We start from the raw sequence: 20,844 nt of genomic DNA on the forward strand, positions 1-20,844 counted from the left end.
GATCTGGAACGTTCGTGAAAATCGTCAATTCATGAAATTCATTATTCAAAAGTGCCTTTTTTTAAAGCAATTGATTATCGTACTCTGAGTAACAAATTATTGACATGACCTATTTTAATGGTCCTGAGCGGCCACTGGAGGTTCTCCAGAAGATCCGGAACATCCGTGAAAATGGTTATTTCGAGAAAATCATCATAGAAAAGCGCGGTTTTTTATTCAGATTTCCATTATCTAACTCTGAGTAACAAATGATGTGGTAACCCATTGTGGTCTCCAGTAGCCTTGCGAGCAGAGGCGTAGGATTGCCAATTCGGATATGGCGAGTTCGGTTATCGGTCTGGTCTAGGATGCTTTCGGGTGGAAAACTTCTCCCTGGGCGTACACAAATAGTAGATGATGGAAAAATAGAGAGATTTTTTGCATCTTATGTGACATTTTACACGATCTTGTGTTAACTGGGTGGTGTATCCATTGCACTTACTACACAAGATACATATTCCTGGCGGGCATAAAAAAAAGCTTCCAATTTAATGCTAATAGAATACTTAGTTGCAAAGCAGGCCAAGTTCCATTTGGAATGTAGAGCCATTGTAGAAGGTGATGAAGAAGAACCCATTTTGATGGAACTATGTGGCCGAGTCCGAGTGTCCAATGGCTTTGTGAATATAGGCTTCTAAGTGCATTGGCGACATTTTTCTATGATTTTGGTGTGTATTAGTTGGTATTAGGTCTCCTATGTACCAACGTTATTTCAAGTGTTTTTGTGTTGCCGTTCGCAAGGGCTCCATGAACTTACATGGACCTGTTGGAATGCTATAGGTTTACTAAATAATCAAGTACTCAAGATACAGGACACCATAATTATATACTTAACTCAGGGATGTATTGGATGGCCTTGAATACCAAAAAATAGCTTCATTATCTATTTATCTGACTCTAGGGGATATGTACAGATATGAAAAAGTATTCTCCGGCGCTTCATGCACATTGAACTTTTAAGGTGAAGGTGGGTTGAGTACCAAAACAAAGCTTTTTTTTTCCAAGTTCGTTTATTTGGTAGGCTCAGGCGTGTATAACACTTTACGGAGCCATGGTTCTTTGTGATATATACAATCAATATCATTTTATTATACAGTTAATCAGAGAGGGGAAGGAGCCAGCGTACTCGTGGTGACTCGAGGTTAGTTTACAATGTTTAAGGATGGACGGGGCTTAGGATTTGGGATAAGGAAATTTCAGCTTCTCATCCGGGCATTTGGCGTCAGTGACGATGTGGCGTGTCGTCATGCTCGAGGAATGGTTCGACTGGGAGCATCTTCCGGATGGCAAGAGCTATGGAGCTCTACGGAACAAAAAGGCAGAGACTAAACAAAAAAAAAAAACTTTGAAGAAAGAAGAAAAAAAAACAAAATATTAAATTTTGATGTCAGAAGCACAAAGAAAACTATAAATGGCCTGCATATAGACAACATCACGATCTCCCAAAACACCTCGAACTTCCCTGAAGGGTTGTTTACCTCGGGCCACAAGGGTATCCAATAATTGCTCTCTGGAGGCGTCATTTTCCGAGCAGGTAAAACAAAGCTTTGAAAGTATTGGTACAATAAAAATTGTCATATACTGTAGTAGTATTGGTATCGTATTTATAAAAAAACAAAGAATATTAGTAGGGTGGTTCAAAAAACGACCAAGCACCACCACGCTCACTAGAATCCGTCCCATGCTCCGTGTGTCCCTCCAAAATCTATTTGAACAAAAACTGGTTGAGCGCAAGCCGGTTCAAGTTTGTATGAAAACTAGTATGGGAAACTAAACCTTTTATTACACTGGCTACAGTGCCTCCCCTCCAAACGCTGGCGAAAAGAGAACCCACATAGCTGAAAGCAACATTCCTGAGACTTCACTGAACGAAAACCGCACCGCAGGAAAGATCCATTGATTACGTAACGCAAAAATAGCATTTTATACCCCACTCACCCCCACGTCACACTTTTTGTATGAAGCATTTGCCCCTTGCGCGATTGTGTAGACTAGACTAGACTAGAAGTATCTGCCCCTATTGCGATAGATATCACAGACAAATTCTGGGTATTTTGTTGACTTGCCTTCATTGATGCCTTCTGAGAAGCCTAATGATCATGCTAAAGATTCGCAACCTCGCTTAAAATTGACTCTCAACTATTGGAACGACCATTCTATATAGATTGTCTATGGAGATGGAAGCTCTTGAATATTTCATCCAGTCATATGGTCTTCCCCCTCCCCATCGCCCAATGACGGAGTGCCAGAATCAGAATAATGTTAAATTCAATCTCGCCATATCAACTGTCATACAAACCTGAAACGACCTGTGCACGGTAAGCCTTTAATCAATCCAGCCCAAACCATCGGATAATACCCAAATTATAAATCATAATCGACTGACCGTGGTGGAGAAAAAATATTTTTTGAGCCACCCTGTTTATTAGTTTGCTGCTGCCGGTGCCGTTGTTTACATTCCCTCCGCGATCAGTTTTTAATCGTTTTTTTCGGGCAAAAATAGCAGTTTATATAAAGTTTTCGGTTTAAACAAGTGACTAATTTCGAAAATTGATGTTTAATTTGCATTCCATCAACATTTCGGGGTGTTCATGTGCGGAGAAGCCAGTAAAAACTTGATATTTTCAGTGCCTTTTGAGAAGAAGTGAAGTGCAGTGATAAACCCACCAAATCGCGAACGGCTTATAAATTGGCACGAAACTGCTGATTTATGATATTATTCGAGCCGAAATACATGAGACTCTTTGGATAAACATGTTCATTATCACGGGAAGTGAATAAATATGCTGTGAACAGGTTAGTAATTTGAATATTAAACTTTTGTTCGATATGCTGTACGAAGCATTTGAATGCTGGTGGAAGAGAGGTGCGGAAGGTGTGGGGTTGACCCGTGGAAGGTCCGGTGCCATCTTGACTGCCATCGTGGTACACTTCCAACTATGTCCTTCAGTATTTGGAACAACTACAGCATTTCAGATGTATTGATGTATTGGGCTGCTTTCAGGACTATGAAATCTTCATGAACGCTCATATACGAAGGGAGGAATTATACAGACCGGTGATCGGACATGACAGTCTGCAAACCGTAACCGAAACAGAAAACCGACTTCATGATCGTCCGCGCTTTCCGAAGTGCGAATATTGAATCCGACGGTAGACTAGCCCATGACTACACGCAGCATCTAAAAGTGGCACTCCCAACGGAAGACCGGATATTTGCAGCTTATCTTAAAGATGGCTGGAGAGATATTCGATTAGCTTTTTGGAAGCACCGCAACCGCTGAATTAGGCACGCTTTCTCCGAATCAGAGTAACGACTGGTAAGACGGCGAATGTGAGCAGTTAGTGGAGGAGAAGAATGTAGCATGGGCGAGGTGTTCTGCAACTTCGCACTATGAACAAGGCACGAAACAAATGAGAGCGCATCAGGCAAAACTAGATTCTTCGAAGGAATAAGCGCCAGTAGGAAAATCGAGACCGTGAAAAGATGGAGCAACTGTACCGCACTAATAACGCACGAAAGTTCTAAGAAAAGCTGAACCGTTCACGCAAGGGCCAAGTGCCACATTCTGACATGTGTAAAGAAACAAACAAGAACCTTCTAATGAGTGTTCCTTAGCCGTGCGGTATGAAGCGTGGCTACAATTTTTGGAATAACATTTTCCTCAACTTCCCTGGGCATAAAAGTAGCATCGTGTTAGCCTCATGATATACGAATGTAAAAATGGTGATCTGGCTTGGAAACCTCGCAGTTAAGATGATTATACAACCAAGCTCGTGGTGAATTTCAAATTCACCAACATATTTTCTTATCCTATTTCCTAACGTTCAAATCCAGCGAAATAATTATCGTACAGTGCTCAAATTTAAGTCGATTGCTCAGCATAAGTAAATAAATGATCTTCAAATGTTTCACCTCTATGCGCGCTATGGTTCTGCCATTTCGTGCCCTTGGAAAATCACTGGCAAAACACGTTTTTTTTTCAAGATGGCCGATTTGTGGCTTTGTTGTAGAATCACCTTAACAACTGTGGAAGTGCTTAATGGACACTAAGCTGTGACGAAGCAATGTCCCAGTGGGGGATGTAATGCCAATAATAAGGAGAAGAGGCAGCATTACGAGGAGCACCTGAACGGCGATGTGTCAGTCTGCCACTGGCAGACATGGTGGTAGTTGCATTAGTTGTTGGGAGAACCTGCCAACGTTCACACCTCAAACATCGTAAAACTGCGGAGGGCCGAGCATGTAGCCAAATAAAAAATGATCTGACGAGCACAAGATGGCGAGGTGCGCAGCCAGATGTTTTGATCAGGTGGAGACCGATTTGCGGACCCTCCATAGACTACCTTGCTGGCAACGTACAGTCATGGATCGTGCTAAATGGAGACGACCAAGGAGTGTAGTTGTTGCTGAAAATGCAAAAAGGCAAGCCACAAAAGAGATTGCAATCAATTTTATTTGCAACAAATATGATGAGGTCAAACAATATATTTGTATGTTGCAAAAGCAAAACTAAACTCATTTTGACAGATGGCTATTTTTATATCTAAATAATGAATTTTGATCCGACAACAGCGTCGAAACTAGCAACTCCTCAAGATACGTGACAAACAATAATTCCTATTCATTTGCAGTTTGGGACAATGGCTTGTTGCGAGTGGAGTTTGTCCTGACATTTGCAAGAGAGGATAGTCCCAACAAACATTCACTAATTTAACTAACATCAGTGTGATGATACGATTCAGCGCTATGTTGAATTATTTCTGTACTGTTTCTAATCGCAACTTTTGTTCATGTTTTGTTCACACAATTTTAGAGAAGTTATACAGCTTCAACATCTCATTTTAAAGAATAACTTTATTATATGTTTCGTTGAACTTTAAATAAGCATTTTAATAAGCCTTAATTCAACAACATTCAATTTCTTCGAAAATAATAACGTATTAAGGGTAACATTCTCAAGATCTCCGTCTCTCGCTCAATGCATAACATAAATAATCTTTATGCTAATAATCCAACAAGTCAATCTGTCAAAACTACAAAACTACTGTTTGTGAATAACTGTACAAGATTTTTCATTCAACCATTCAGCCAGTCATAACCATCGCACACTGGGAAAAAATAAGTGAAAAATTTTAAAAACGAAAAATTAAAATCCGTTCCCAACCGCCGTACACCGAGGTCAGATTTGAAGGAAACTTACAATTTAAATTATTATATCTCAGCAGCCCGCTAACCGATTTTCAAGATTATTTTATTGATCTTTACTCATCTCATGTAGTTTCAAAATACTGATGTTGTTTTACAATGTTGTGAAAACTCAAATATGAATATGTACGTTATGTGGAAGATATTGATTTGGAAAATGTATTGGAGGTAACCACTTTCCCTTCGATGGGACTCGAACCCATGACCCTACAGTACGCTAGACTGGTGCTTTTACCAACTAAGCTACGAAGGACCTCCGTCGGCTTTCGCAACCTAGCGGCTACTGAACGAGCTCGAGATTCCCAAATTGAGCGCATAGTCAAATCACTCGCAATCCATTTCTCAAGCCAACACTTCCACATGTGTATAGTACACGTTCACATTAGAGGAGCGTGAGTATTTAGAATGTCTGGCGGCTGTACACATTCTTCATCGGCAACTGTACTGATCAAGTGAGGTTGTGTAAGCTATTTGCCAGTCGGTCGTCAAGATCAGACCCGACCGCATTTCGTAGGCAAGAGCACGCATCTCAGGTTCAGTTCAATCAAATTTAATTGCCTATTTCAGGGTACTGTAGGGTCATGGATTCGAGTCCCATCGAAGGGAAAGTGGTTACCTCCAATACATTTTCCAAATCAATATCTTCCACATAACGTACATATTCATATTTGAGTTTTCACAACATTCCCTAGTAGCACAGCTCAGATCGATTTGGTTGCAGCAACTCCAATGTGACTGGATTTGGTCGCATACGGGTCACAGCGACAGATATGTGACAAAACTGCTACTCGGGTTGTAATTTAATGTCCAAGTCGGGTGGTTTAATCCCCGGAAATAGGCAAATAACTTTGATTGAACTGGTGTTGTGTTTCTAGGGGTGCTCAGTTTTCTCCTGGAATGCCGTGAGTCATGACACTACCAATAAAAAAATTGTTAAATTCTATTCATTCAATATAGTTTAGCAAAGTACATGGTCCATTCCATAAGGAAATGCCATATACTTTTTTTACGTGCCTAGATGTCTTTGAAAGGGTCTACTATGACGGAAAATAAAACAAAACAACGTTCAAAATGACTATCTGTCAGCTATTTCTCAAACGATCTTGAACTGGATTTTTTCATAAATGTGTCCAAGAATTTTTACTGAGGACATAGCTAACGTAATACAAACAATATTCCTACAGAAATTCCAGGTTCTCCAAATCGTTCTGAAGTATAGACCAATTGATCGACCAGGTCAACTACATTCTGTAACAGACCGACGTCAACCCATCAAGCCAGCACAACTCCATAGAGCTTCTGGTTGTAACTTGCAATTCAATCATACCTCTCCCAGGTGTTCTAAGTTCTCCAAACTGTTCCGGAGTTCAGATCAATATGTCTACCAGGTCAACTACAACTACACATTTCCATAGAATTTTGTATAATTTTCAATTCAATCATGCCTCTCCCAGTTGTTCCAAGTTCTCCAAAATGTTTCGGGTTTCAGATCAATTTGTCTATTAGGTCAACTATGCTCTGTACCATACGATATCAACCCATCAAACCCACACATGTCCATAAAGTCGGTGGGTAGTTGCAATTCAGGTGTTCGAAGTTCTCCAAACTGTTCCGTAGTTCAGATCAACTAGTCTACCATGTCAACTACTTTCCGTATCACTACGACGTTAACCCATCAAGTCCGCACATGTCCGTAGAGTCTTTGTCCGAAATGCCCAGATTTGACAGAGACGGCTGAGCATATCCTGTTCATATGTCTCCGGTTCGGAACGGAGATAAGTGCGATGTTGGAGGTAAGCGTAATGGACACCACCACCGAAATCGACACCCCATTGCACAATGCACTATGGTCCAGGATACAGATTTACGCGGAAAGATGAATTTTACGCCAAAACTATATTTTTTAGAAAAAACTGTTGTTCTACAAAATTGTTCGAAATAGTAAGGCCATCATTATGGTTTTACCAAAAAATAGGGTGGCCCATTGTATAAAAAATTGAAAATATTTTTTATTTCTCGGAATATTGACATGTTATGTTCTACAAAGTTGTAGCGTAGCTTATTCCAATCAATTTTGCTAAAAAACTTTTTTGTAGCTCTTAAGTTGGCTGATTTAGAGCAATTTTACCTAATTGGATTAGGTGTACCTCAAAAAAACAGTATTTTTGATCTAATTTTTTTGTTTCAGATTTCTCGAAAAAGTCGTCTTCAGGTGACTTTTAGAGCTCAAAAAAATGCAACTTTTTATGGGTGAATATGCACAATATCTTTTTCTGATCAAAAGTTATAATCATTTTTCTGTCAAAATTACATTTTTTTCATAAGTTGATATCTCCGGTTAGGGCAGACCAAAAAAATATGTTCACACGGCATCTAAAATAGAAATTAATATTCTTCATTATGTCAAAAAATTGGGGATATGTTATTTTTTTATCTCAAGTTTCACCAATTTTACTAAAATCATGTTTTTTCAAATAAATTAATATAACTCGACAACGGAAGAAGATACAGACGATATTCTTATAGCAAAACACGCATTTTGAAAAGCCCCAAAAGTCTTCAGAAGATGACATCCGTGAAAAATAAAATATGAAATGAGCAGATCATAGATCTTGTTTTTTGAGGGACACCCTAATCCTGGTAAGTAAAATTACTCTAAACAAGTAAGCTTCAGAGCTACATAAAAAATTTATATGGCAAAGTTGATTGGAAAAAGCTGCGCTACAACTTTGTAGAACATTTTACGTCAATATTCCGCAAAATAAAAAAAATGAAAATTTTACATTTTTATAAAATGGCCCACCCAATTTTTCGGTAACTCTATAATAAGGGCCCAAGTATCCAGAACAACTTTGTAGAACAAATTTTGTTTCTTAAAAGTATGCTTCAGACCGAAAATGCATCTTTTCTCGTAAATCTTGCAATACGATGATAATGATAAAACTTATAAAAAGTGTTAGAGCTGTAGATTTTTTATTTTTCATTTCTCACGAATGTCATCTTCTGAAGACTTTTGGGGCTTTTCAAAACGCGTGTTTTGCTATAAGAATATCGTCTGTATCTTTTTCCTTTGGCGAGTTATATTAATTTATTTGAAAAAACATGATTTTAGTAAAATTGGTAAAACTTGAGATAAAAAAATAACATACCCCCAATTTTTTGACATAATAAAGAATATTAATTTATCTTTCAAATGCCGTGTAAACATATTATTTTGGTCTGCCCTAGCCAGAGATATCAACTTATGAAAAAAATGTAATTTTGACAGAAAAACGATTATAACTTTTGATCAGAAAAAGATATCGTGCATATTTATCCAACAAAAGTTGCATTTTTTCGAGCTCTAAAAGTCACCTGAAGACGACTTTTTCGAGAAATCTAAAACAAAAAAATTAGATCAAAAATACTGTTTTTTTGAGGTACACCCTAATCCAATTAGGTAAAATTGCTCTAAATCAGCCAAAGTTTTTTAGCAAAATTGATTAGAATAAGCTACGCTACAACTTTGTAGAACATAACATGTCAATATTCCAAGAAATAAAAAAAATATTTTCTAATTTTTTATATATGATGGGCCACCCTATTTTTTGGTAAAACCATAATGATGGCCTTACTATTTCGAACAATTTTGTAGAACAACAGTTTTTTCTAAAAAATATAGTTTTGGCGTAAAATTCATCTTTCCGCGTAAATCTGTATCCTGGACCATAGTGCAATGGTTCGAAGGCAGCCAAAACCTCAAAAATCGAAATTCGTATTTCGGTCAGAATTATATTTTTCTCATTTTATAGAATACTTATGTGGTTCAAATTCAAAATTTGAAGAAGATCTGTTGAGTTTTGAATTTGTTACATCATTTTTAATTGAACATGATTGTTGATTTCCAATCAAAAACGCTGTCTGTCAAAGCATTTAGATCAGCATGGTACGGCTTCAATTACATCAGTAACCCCAATATTATTTCAAGACTGTATTATCAGGGTCCTAAATAGTATGCCTATATCAAATATAGGTGACCGAACTCAGCTTAAGTTTACTTTATATACAAATTTAATTAAAATACTCACATTTTTTTTATTGAAGTGCTCCGAAAGTATAGGCGCCAATGAGTGCGCATTATGATTCTATGCTCATTACAAAGCTGAAAGCAATAGCTTTCTATTAATCACTATTTTGTTTTGCGAAAAGGTGCGATAAGCTGTTTTTTTAACGTTTTAGTTTGAAATGTGCATAGTATTTTTTGGTCTGTTTCTATTCGAAACCTTACAAATGCGTATTTTTTGTTCAGGAGAACCTTAGAAATGCCTTTTTATAATTATTAGATTGAAGTGTCTTACTTCCAAAATCTGCTCATGGCATCCGAGATTCTACCAATTTTAGTTTTTTTTCACATGAATTTTATTATTGGAATTTTGTTTGACAAAAAGCCTCAAAATACCATGATACAACCATAAAACCAACTTTTGGGACATTTTGAGGTTTTGGCCATCCTTTGTTCTAGAGCGAACCACTGTGCATTGTCAGAAGAATGTGTCAGATTGCAGAACAGTGGAGTGTGGTCACAAGAGAGATGACAAGGATTGCCGACATCCTACAGCGAAGTTGGCGTACGGAGCAGGCCGGATTTGCCATTCTCGTATGACCTGTTATTCTCAAACTAGCTTTCTGCATCCCATAAGAATTCTAAAATATTATCATAGCTGTATTATTGTTTCTATTTTCAATATCAAAAATTTTATAAATTGTAGAGCGCAAGTTGGAAGTGCCGATCAGCGATAATTACAAGCAACTGTGATTGTAACCAACAATTTGCCAGTGTGTGGAATGCTTTTTCGTTGGCACGCTGCACTCTTCTCTCCCGATATGATCTTCAAATCGTTAGGAAAAATCATTTTCACACGGAGTCATCCCATCGAACAAGAAATTTCGTGGCACGACACATTCTGAGGTGCAAAAGTGTAATGCCATGCTAGTACGCTGGTAGAATGCCGGAGTTTGAGTACAACTACCGGGTGCACAAGAAAGGAAATATGAAGATGATTGCATCACCGTGTCGCACGTACTAAAAATAGCAATAAGGCACAAACACCCGTCAGCATTGCCAACCAACAGCTCCTCCATCCCCTTGACTTCCGACTTCCGCCGTCATCATCCGCGCTACGACAGTCAGTGCGGGTATTCGTAGTACAAGTTAATACCTACGTGTGTATCACTCAGCATGACTGGGTTTCAGTGCGGTGGCGGTGCCACACCTACTGTAACTTTTGCGACCTCCAGTCATAACCTGAGCACCTGCCGTATCATTGTCTCTACTCGCTCATCCTCCCGGGAAGAGTGGGGAGTGGATTCCGAGCAACTGAACGGGCGAGACGGGATTGTCACCCGACCTGTGCACAGCAGTTAGTGTGATGAACGTGAGGTGATAAAGGCCAACTGGGTGGGCTCTGGTGAACCTTCCCCGACCCCTGGCTTGGCGTGGCGGCTGCTTGAGAAGCGAGCAGTCCTCCGTCGTCGGTTGAGGTGAGCCTTGGGCAGAGGTGCTGTTGAATTTTTACCCTCCTGACTGTGAGTGTGTCAACAGCAAACATCAACGTGTTGCTACTAGGTACCATATCTTGATATCAGACAAAAAAGCGAAGAAACTGCGCCAGGTCAAATATGACACTACCTCCCTACTGAAGCCTTGCTTGGTTTTCTATTCGGTGTACTTTTTTAAGCTACGATTTGAGGAGCAGTTAAATCCCAAAGTGAATAAGACAGACACTTGATATCACTCATGATTCGTGCGAAATTGTTTGTCACTTTTTACTAACCAGGCCAGATTGAACCCCATGTACTGGAGCATATACAACATGGGTATGATTGTTGAAATTCTTGCGAATATCTCAAGGACTAGTTTAACTGTTTCCCTTGATTGCGAGTGTCTTTCTCCCTTTTATTTCAGATGTTACCCGTAGATGGTGGTTCAAATACGCCAGTTGGGGGTAGAATGCTCTCTGGGTTGAGCACACAATGAGTGGGGCAATTTTGTAAGTTTGTGCTAAGCACCTTTCTATGAAATGCCATGATATCGTTTTACGCTTGTATTTCCCGTGAAATTGTCGGTATTGTACAACAGGGGCGTAGGAACATAAACGAAAGCATATCGTTTTCATCGTGGTTATGCGTGATTTTTGCTATATGGGAAGGAAGATCGTGCACATGTCGGAAAAAATAAAACCAGCAGGATAACCTTACCTATTATAGTGGAGATAAATATCGTGTTAGCTTAAGAGGGCTTTCGGGAATTCCAAATAAATCAACTGAATAGCCTTCTTGATGTCTACCTAAACGTGTCATGTCACACCTTCTGTAGATCACAACGGGCTACATGTCATGGGGGTTTTATTTTAGCTTCAAATAATGCTCTAATCGGTAATTGAGGCAGCTATAGCTAAAACATTAATTTTCTCAGATGATAGATTGAAATAATAAATTTGGAATTTGACAAGATTGTGGACTGCCGTTTGTAATAATTTTTTTATAATTGCTTATTACTTGAAATGCAAGATTCCGTGACTTAAACTCGTAACCAAACATTTATTTGATTTTTGAAGTAATGTTTTGGAAAATGGTTCAAGATTTTTGTGTTTTTTGGGAAATACTGTGAATGCTACATAATCGAAAATATTTTTAAAATATTGTCACTGTGATTGTGGTGATTTTTGAAAAGAAGACTCATGAAGGAAGCAAGGAACTCTAATCTGCGTTTCTCAAATATAGCATGATTAACGGTGGATGACATGTAATAAAAATGAGTTCGGCGTAAAGTCTGCATTTGCATGTTGAGTAATGATAAAACAAAATATAAACTAAACTGCCAATTGGCTCAAACTTATTAGTACGTCAATCGCAATATTTATAACTATCTAATTAGAAAATTGCGATTATCGGAATTCAGTATCGCCATTTATAGAACAAATGTACGAATCTAACATCTACCAATTTAAGTTTTATTTGCCTGCCAATCCGCATGAGCTAAATATAATATGCAATTAAAAGTCCAATTACCGTTTGCTGCACATACCAAAATAAATTCATCAGATATTCTACCTCGTAGCTCCGATCTACACGCGGCAGGGGTCACCCCCGCACAAACGCTCACTGGACCTCCAACCACGCAAACCATTTGAGTATTTCTCATTTCCTGTGAGTCTATTTTTGCTGCATACACACACATAAATGAAAGCGCCACTTTACTGTTCAACACCCAGCAAGAAGCCAAAAAACACCCCAACCCTCCCAAACACTCAAATGTTACCATCAAATATTCTCCTCTCGAGGGGGTATGCAAAGCAGAGCAGAATACTTTCGGCGCGCTACCACAGCAATTCTGCCTGTGTACAGAATTTACTCGAAATAGCCGTTTCCTAGATATGCGAGTTTTCTAGATTATGACTCGGCCGAAGAAACGATCCACACATGAAATTTGTTTCTATGAAAGACCAAATTTAGCTTTGTTGTGGATGTTCCAATAAATCAAATAGTTTTTAATCTACTAGCTTCCAAAAGTGTTCCAATGATAACTCCACCTAAAGCGCTAGCAAGACTTCCACTACGCAAGCTTTCTACCTCTCGAGTGGGGGTGGGTCACAAATTTCATAATTACTTTTCCATCGCACTGAAGTTCTGGAATCAAGAATCCCTTCGGAACACCCAACAAGGGTTTGACCCGATGCAGAAAAATGGTTCCCCCAGGTGACGACAACAGCAACCGCACCGGTCGTTCGTTCTAGATTCGTATAGGGTTATTCGGGGTGCAACACAAATCAAGTTATGTTTTAAAATTTCATGAAAAATTATTTTAAAAACCGGCCTTTTTTTTAATTTTGCTGCATTTATCGAGAAGTTTTTAAATGAAACATTTTGCAATTGGGAAAACCGGTCTTTTAGCATTTCAGTCCCTGTCTCCAAATAACCCCAACCTTCTTCGCAGGTTTGAAGCGATTGCTCACCGTGTACCTAAGTAAATACGATGTTACGACCGTAGTCGAGACGAGATTGTGTCGAAGTACCAATGCTAGCGCACCCCGTTGAATTTGCTTGCTCGTAAATTAAAATAATTTCCGTATGAAAATAATAATAATTTCCATCTTCGCCATATTTGCAAACTGCTTTCTTCGTGGTTCGGGTGTGTACCATTTTGCATGGCTGATGAAAGGAAATGTCGTTCACGCGCGAAATGAGCTTAGGTTACGAATGTGTGTAAAGCTCTGGAAGTGGGGGAGCAGTCCCAGCGCCGGCTCGAAATAGGATTTAAAGAGTTAAATAATGATTTATTTCTATCGAGTTGTATTTTCTAGCGCGACGACTAAGGTGGTGACATGCTTGTTTGAGTGTCTTGTTCAATTCTGCTGGTAATTTAAAAAACATTGTTAGGGAAACACGGCTTTGGTAGGTTTCGTTCAATTTTTGTCAAGGATTTGTTCATGAGATCAAAAGTTCAAGAAATTGGTAGCAACGCTTTTCGATGTACGAGTATTGTTCTCGTTCTCGATCTTTTTGATGCAATGGTAAATTTTCCTTGGATTTTAAAAGTAGGTATTGTTTTCCTATCCAGTTCTTCTTTGAATAAAAGTTCATAAGAAAAGCACAAAAACGGTTATGATATATTTAAATGTATCTACCGTAAAATTCCGCTCATGCTATAGTTCAACATTTGAAAAGGTCGTAACAGCCAAAATTTATTTTTTCCTATTCCTACTTCTATCTTGGATGCGCATGCGAAACAAGCGACAAAAGAGAGCCAACGAAAAGACTTTGTTTTTGTCGGAGATAATAAGGTCGATACAAATATTTAAAAACAATTATGTCCCCTATAGGATTTTTTGTCCAAAAATAATATTTTGCAGGGGCAACAAAATAATTCGGATATTTTGATGACTTTCAAACCATTATTTAACATATCCGAGTAGTTTGTTTGTTTTCTTTTCATCTTAATATTTATTTTTTATTATCGCTCCCACCCCCCTGACCTTTCGAAGACCAGTTGGACATAATTTTAATTAAATATTTGTGGGGGAGGGTCATTTGGCTGAAACCCATTCGGCCGAAAGCCATTTGGCCGAACAAACCATTAGGCCGAAAAACATTTGAGCGAATGGGTCATTTGGACGAATAGGTCATTCGGTCGAAAAGGTCATATGGCCGAATAGAACAAATATTCAATTGGTCGAATAGGTCATTTGGCAGAATCATTGGCGTAACTACAGAGGGGTTAAGGGAGCTATAGCCCCACCTAGGACCAAACTAGCCCACTCTAGAATTTTTGCTTCTTTTCATAAGTATTGCACATATTTAGCTCTTTGATCATGGACGTAACTGCAGATAATGAATTCCTCTCATTCTCTCTATCTCTCTCTTTTTCTCTCTCTCTCTCTCTCTCTCTCTCTCTCTCTCCAAAAACTAGAGCAAGTAGAATCTTTTTTATCAAGTTTTGAACTTCGGATAATTCAGGACCACTTTGATATTTGAGAATTTCTGCTGAAAAAATTTTTTTTGGCGAAAACCACGATATGTATTGGTCAACAATATTTTTCAACGTTCAGATTAGTGAATTAGTTTTGTAAATAATCGTATACAATTTTATAAAAAATACAAAAAAAAATGTTGCCAAAGCATATTTGATGGATACGGGGAATTGACTGATCCCATCTTTATTAGCTGGTTATGGAACAACTTCTCGCAAGGGACGCAGTTGTATAATTGGTAATACGTCCGTGTACTTAATGGAATAGCGTGGGTTCAAGTCCCACCGGCAGCCGAATCTTTTTCCGCATTATCTCATAAAAACACCTTAAAATAGCAAACTTAACTCACGTGAAGTGAGTAGTGAGACGTCTCTCTTCTCATACCTAATTTCGCACTGTTCATTCAACTATTCGGCTAAATGACCTATTCGGCCAAATGTCCTATTCGGCCAAATGACTCATTCGTCCAAACGACCCTTTCGGTCAAACGTCCCTGTCGGCCAAATAAATCTTTCAGCCAAATGACCCTTTCAGCCAAATGACCCATGAGACGTCTCACTACTTACTTCGCGCTTCTCACTTTTTACAGCGAGAAATGAGAAATGACAAAAGTGAGAAGCGCGAAGTGAGTAGTGAGATGTCTCACTACTCACTCCACACTATTAACTTTTCACAGTGAGAAGTGAGAAATGAGGAAAGAGAAATGACACTCTCACTTCTCACATCTAATTTCTCACTTCTCGCTATTAAAAGTGAGAAGCGCATAGTGAGTAGTGACACGTCTCTCTTCTTATTCTCAATTTCTCACTTTTCAATAAACTATTCGGCTAAATGACCTATTCGGCCAATTGTCCTATTCGGCCTAACGACCCCTTCGGCCAAACGACCCTGTCGGCCAAATGACCCTTTCGGCCAAATGACCCTTTCGGCACGTGGCACGTGCCATTCTCACTAATCTTTTCTCACTTCTCACTGTGAATAGTGAGAAGTGCAAAGTTGGTAGTGAGGCTACTCACCATTTATTTTGCACTACTCACTCGCACGTATCAATTCTCACTGCTCATTTCTCACTTATCACTTTTTCCCGAACAGCACACAAATTGCACACAGATCATAGTAACTTATATGTGAGTGCATTCAGTTCAGTCACAATAAGTTTGCTGCAACCAGTTTCACTTGACTTGTGCTGCTTGGGTTACTGCCAAAAGTGAGAAGAGCGAAAAAAGAAGAGAATTGTCTCTCTTAGCAGTGAGAAGTGTAAAATGTTGATTGAGAATTGAGAAGTGTGACGTCAAATGATCAATTCGGCCTAATGATCTATGCAGCCAAAGGACCTATTCGGCCAAATGACCTGTTTGGCTAAATTACTTGTTCGGCAAATGACCTGTTCGGATAAATGTTCTGTTCGGCCATATAACTTTCGACCTAATGGTCTGTTCAGCCAAATGGTTTATTCGGCCAAAAAAACTTTTGGCCTAGTAGCCTTCGGCCAAGTGGCATTCTGCCGAATGGTTTTCGACCAAAAGGCCCTTCCCCTAGCTATATACATAGCCCAGTTCGCCCAATTCGCTCCTGGGTAGGACAGCTTTCCTGTTGAAATGGTTGGTTGAGCTGCGTATTTTGTACGTCAGCAGGGATTTGAAAGTTATCCAAGGTCTGGATCAGTACTTGTAGTTTGCGTGATCGTCATGTGAAAGCCAAAACAGTTGCATTTTCATTTTCATGATGGGAATGTTGCTTCGTTTTGAAATTAAATTTCTAAATAGTTTTAGTAGATCTGTGCAAAAAACGATGACTGGTAGATACAATTATTATATTTTTCCTGATTTTCGAGTTAGGAGTAATATTATTAAAGTAGGAACAGCTTGTTTACAATAGTTGAATGCGCTTTTTATTCATTTTATTTCAAAGAAAGCTGTGAGAATAAAATCTTAATATCGCGTAGCCTTTCTCAATGAAAATAAAAATCTGGTCAGGATACCAGTGGCGAAAGAGCTCTGGAATTAGGAGTGGGGTATCCACTAATCGTGACATGAGAAGCATATTGATCACCAAGTGCATCGGCAACCGCCTGAGGATCGGAGATGGTCCGATTTAGGACATTTCAGTGGATGTGGACAGACCTCCGCTTTCCGCAGTTGGAATTAATTTTCCTCCAGAGTTCGGCAGAGGATTGATACGGACCGTCACTTTGACTGTTTTTGTTCATAATTCTCCAAAGCACATACCTTGCGTGGGTTCCCAGGAGGTAGCCTCCAGAGTGCTCGAAGGGCCTCTGACCACTATTGGAGGGCTCTTTGTGTGGGAGGCAACACGTTTGGAGAATGGCAGCGGTAGCGAAATCCAGGTCTGTTTGGTTGAAGTTGGGGAAAGAGACTGAAGTTGAGGTATCTAGTGAGTTAGACGGTCGTGGGCCTCCCAGTTGGCGCTGTAGTGATGTCAACAGGATATTTTGGAAGAAGTGAGCGAGGAGGTTTCCAAGATCATAAAACGATTGCTTCTGTGAATGTTGGAGTTGATTTCCCGTTTTATCGACGGAGGGACCTAACGGCTGGCTGTGGTCAGTGTTGATATAATTATATTCAAATTTTACTCATATTCAATTCGCCGAAAAATAATTCCGCTCCAAAAGGCATTAAAACAAAATCGAGGCGTACTTTTTGGTTTACATTTGGATCTATTATCCATTAAATTAATGATTTCGTGTGTGTTACTTCTACGTGAAGTTAAACGATTTACAATGATATATCATTTTTCAAGCTCCTGCATGAAGGGGAGGAAGAATATTGTGTGAAGCTGATATAGCCAGTGAAGATATATCAGCTTCCACACTGATATTCTTCCTCCCTTCATACGGGAGCTTACAGAAGGAAGGTCAAAGTGCGATATGTGCCATCACAAATATTGCCCTCCGCTCGCTTTCAAATCGACTTCTATAAAAACATTCTTCATGCCTGCCGTATCCTAACGGAACTATCAATTCTATACTTTCGCCTCTAATGCTATCATGAACATGTACGTCCAAGTTTGGAAGATGATATTAGCATTTCCATATCATTATTATCCATTGTTTTGAGCGAGGAAGTTAATTCAACAAAGAAAGTAAAGTAAAAATCATGCAATGATGTAAAACGCGAATCGGATCATGGACGAATCTCTGGGCCATAAGTCCGGTGGGATTTGACTCGTGCTTGAGTTGAATCGTCCTTGAGATTTTTTAAAAATCTTTATTAAAAAGTGATTTTTAGGTTAAACAAAATTCATCACTACGTCCTTGAGATTTGAGAATTTGAGTTCTTCCCAATACTGGCGCCTGTGGTAATGTCTGTTGTGGTAGCGGAGTGGTCGTTAGTGATGTCTGCTACTGCTTACTTTTGTTGAGATTTCAAGTGGATGACCAGAGAAGGCGAATTATAGAGAGATTGATGGATATTACTTGCCAGGTTAAGGTAGACGGAGCGCCGAAACGGTGTAACTTGTGCTTATTTTAATGTCATCGGGAAACCCGAGCAACGGCCGAAAAAGGTGGGTTGCATCGGTTGTGTTTTATCTCTTTTTTTTGCGTTGATTGTTGGATTCATCATTTTTTCCGGAAAATCTAATTGTCAATTGAACTTTTTGGCCCAAATGTGAGCTTAGTATACGTAGATTTCAATTTAATTCAGAGACCTGTATATTCAATTGATACCTAGCAGAAAACGATAGACTTTTACTGCATATTAATTATGCCAGGTCGAAAACTTGCCGTAGAGCCAATTTTCGGAGCAACATTTATCACAATTGGCACAAAGATCATAAAACATTCATAATCGGAAATAGGAAATATGTTTTTCCTGCTTTTTTTACCTCTAGTCATTCAAATAACCCATGTCTCAATTAACAGGAGAGAACATTTCTATTAACAAAAAGCACTGCTCAATTGAGACGGTGTGTGAAACGAAAGGGGCAAAACTTGCAGGACTACCAGATTTTACCTTTAAGCTTTCAACTTAATGAGTTTAAATTTATCAGCACTTATTGTCGGTGCAATTCACTTCTCAAAAGCTTGACTCCAACGTCTTCCGACAATCGCGACCCGATATCACCATAATACAACGGGTCTCCTGGCCTTCTATTAAAAGTTTGTATACAGTCTTTCAGTACACTTAGTGTACGAAAAAGGCAAATGCAATAAAACAGAATTTTCTTTTTCTTAGATGACCTTGTTAAATAACTATTAATTCAATGTTGATGCTTGTTTCAATATTTTCAATAAGTTTAATTATAAATTTCATATTTTGAATGCTCCCTTTTGATTTGTCGTGGAAAATATTTATTACGTAGAAAATTTTGTAATTCTTTATTACTTATTTTTTATTTATTCATTTTTGACACTTGCATTTTTTTCGTATAAAATTGCTAATATTTTTTAAAGTTTTAATTTTTTTTACATGTTTACGAAATATTTGCGTTTCTTGGAATTTTTGTTATCTATTTGTTGGTTTTACCCTGATTTACCATTTCCTGTTTTTAAATGGACATCTTTTAATTCTTTTTGGAAATTTTGTTTTGCTGCCAATTATTACTCTCTTGTAAGATAAAATAAACAGTGAACGAACGCATGGTGGTTTGTAAAACATTGAGGATTGAAAGAAGACCAGATGTGTGAGTTGAAAGACTTAAAGGAAGAGCCCCCAATACACTTGTTGCATGAGGTAAAAATTCTCACGAAAATAATTACAGTTAACACATTAGAGCTGTCGTAGCTTAGCTAGGGCATCTTGCCCCGTCTTCGTTGAATCTTGATAAAAACAAACGATTTGTCCCAATCTTTGCACTTAATTTCGATAATGAATTACTAATTTCGAATGTAATGTGAATAGACACTTAGAAATGTACTTCAATTCAAACAATTATACGAATGATTATATGAGTTAACCAATTGCATCCCATTAGTGCATTTGGAATAATTCTCCTCTATTAGTCACAAAGATTTGTTATATCATAGAGCAGAGACAGGAAATATTTTCGTACATCCAAAAAGTTACTCCGGGTTGCTTTCTATTATTTTTAAATTTCTGCTAGATTGTTCACTGCACAATTAGATCATTAAAATGTATTCTCAGATGATTTTTGTGCCGTCAGCTTTCCTAGATTGTAACCGACGGGAACACAGGCTTTTCGGTAGTAAGAGTAAACAATGTAAGCCCGCTAAGTGGTTGGATGATTATTGCCATGTCATCAAACGATATGGTTTCGAATAAAGTGCGGCCGAATGGCGTCTGGCATGGAAATGAGATGACTTCAGCATTTTTCATGGCTTTTGATAATTTCAGCCTCTGTTGCTGACTCTTGTGGTCTTCATCAGACTCTTGTAGTCGTAGGAGGGTAGTGGAGTGGTTATATGAGTAATTGTTACTATGATGTTACGCCTATGGACATTTTATTTTTGTTTTGTTTTGAAAACTGCATATTGAGAAATTGACATTTTCAAGCTTGGTTTGCATGGAGAAATGCAAGACAATTTTTTGAAAACTGCAATCCTTTAAAAACTTTGGCATAATACTTTTCATACGATTGCTATAGATGCGAAAACCACGAGTAAGCTTAAGTAAATCGTGAAAAACAAAAATCAAGAATCGTATGGAAATTTCGCATGGGCAGTTCAAAACGTCCATTTTCGCCTACTATGCAGGACAACGTCTGCCGGGTCGACTAGTATTTAATGAAATCTCGCTTAACTTTTCAAAAGGACCTAAGTAACATTTTTTCATGAATTAATTTGAATACTGCAATCAATAGCTTTCATGTTGTTCTATTAATTGCGCTATTCAAATTAATTCATGAAAAAAAATGTTATTTAGGTCCTTTTGGAAAGTTAAGCGAGAAATGATCGATTGACAACGTGTCTTTTTCCACCTTCTTAAACTATAACAATGGTCGTCTATCCGAGCATTTCTATTCAAGTGCGGAACAGCACTTAAAAGCTTTTGGTACTGTCCAAAACTTCCTTAAGCAGAAAGGGAATAGTTCGGCAATGCGAATCGATTTAACTTCCATCATTGCATGCACTGCTATGGAAATTGTCAGATCTGTATAAGTTTTTTT

At 38.4% G+C, this 20,844-nt stretch overlaps 1 protein-coding gene across 1 annotated transcript in view; it reads left to right on the top strand.

Moving 5' to 3' along the window:
- Positions 1 to 20,844, top strand: part of LOC134210839 (cyclic nucleotide-gated cation channel beta-1) — a 264,073-nt gene that overhangs the window by 29,552 nt on the left and 213,677 nt on the right. The gene's annotated exons all lie outside the window — the stretch shown is intronic.

Source organism: Armigeres subalbatus, chromosome 2 (genome assembly GCF_024139115.2).
Source record: "Armigeres subalbatus isolate Guangzhou_Male chromosome 2, GZ_Asu_2, whole genome shotgun sequence".
NCBI lineage: Eukaryota > Metazoa > Arthropoda > Insecta > Diptera > Culicidae > Armigeres > Armigeres subalbatus.